The sequence below is a fragment of the Brassica oleracea genome, unplaced genomic scaffold (assembly GCF_000695525.1).
Source record: "Brassica oleracea var. oleracea cultivar TO1000 unplaced genomic scaffold, BOL UnpScaffold02743, whole genome shotgun sequence".
NCBI classification, from domain to species: Eukaryota; Viridiplantae; Streptophyta; class Magnoliopsida; order Brassicales; family Brassicaceae; genus Brassica; species Brassica oleracea.
Window position 1 is genome coordinate 1 of NW_013619272.1, and position 1,513 is coordinate 1,513.

The window sequence follows — 1,513 nt, forward strand, 5'->3', positions numbered from 1 at the left end:
AATTATTCTTATTGTGTTATCAAATCAGCTGAATTTGTAGAGAAGTGCAAGAACTTTATAATCACTTTTTGTATTCTTATCGTGTCACATTATCTATGTTAGTCAAAAAAAATTTAAATTACTTTCATTGAGTTTTCAAATCAGCTGAAACTTTGCAGAGAAGTGTGAAAAATTTGGAATCATTTTTCTTTGTATTGTCTTATCTTGTCACAATATGTTTGCTAGTGTTAAAATATTTAAATTATTTGTATTGTGTTATCATATCTGCTGACAATCGGTAAAAAATATAAAACTTTTGGAATCACTTTTCTTTGTATTGTCTAATCATGCAAAAAATGTTTGTTCATTACAACGACATATTATTTTTCTTTCAAAGAATATAAATCTATAAATAGCATGACATGACCTATTGTTTTCATTCACAACACTATAACATTTCATAAAATTTTATATCTATCTACAAAATGCCACTCCGTACATGTGGATATAGCCAAGAAGAAGATAAACTTATATGTCCAGTTTATATGCAAATTTCTCAAGATCCAATCAAAAGTGCTTATCAAACATCTGATCAGTTCTGGTCTCGTGTGGTAGAAACCTACGAGAATGAGAAAAATGCAAATTGGAGCGAACGTTCAAGAAGATCCATCCAAGCTCGAGTTCTGACTATTTAAAAAGCAACAAAAATATTACATACATGCATCAGACAATGCGAAAATAGGCGTCCAAGTGGTACTTCAAATGATGATATTGTAAGTGATAATATATTACTTGTAATTTTTTCATGTTTTATTTGAATAAATAATCATTAGTTTAAAATATTTTGCAGTTTAATCAAGCCAAAGTGATGCTAATAGAAGATCCAAAATACAAATCAGGTTGGAAGTTTGATCATGTTTGGAATATTGTTAAAAAATTTGAGAAATTTCAAGATCAAGACACTCATGCTAGACAAGTGAGAAATCCATGTGGTTTTGGATATACGTCTTCTGAATCAGAAAATCCTACTCCTGATTCTGCTACACAAGTATCTCCAGGTTTGTCTTCATTTTCTCTAAATTTAGATGACAATGAAGATGTTACTGGTGGGACTTCATCTCAGAGACCAATTGGAGTGAAAAAAATCTAAGTTAAAAAGAAAATGTGATGATCAAACATCTATCTTCATCAATACTTTAGAAGAAGGAAACAAGTGACTTTTGGAGCAACTAAAAAAGACAACTGCACAAAGAGAATACCACTTGGAAATTCAAAACCGGAATTATGCCTTAAAAGAACTAAAGGAGGAGAACAAAATTTACATCGAGATTTAGCTTCCATTCAAGATCCAAATATTCGTGCATATGTCCAAGCTGAACAAACACGGATTTTAAAGAAAAGGGCTACACAACACCAAGATCAAGGAACTCCTCATCATCTACCAATTTAGTCAATATTTTAATGATCTTGGTGGATCCGGAAATAACCTACCTGATTATTAAGTTATTTTAATCAATATTATATTAAGTTTGTC

At 30.5% G+C, this 1,513-nt stretch overlaps 1 pseudogene; it reads left to right on the forward strand.

The window, feature by feature from the left end:
* The first annotated feature begins 524 nt into the window (after positions 1-524).
* On the forward strand, positions 525-1,429 carry LOC106321726 (annotated as a pseudogene).
* The last annotated feature ends 84 nt before the right edge of the window (positions 1,430-1,513 follow it).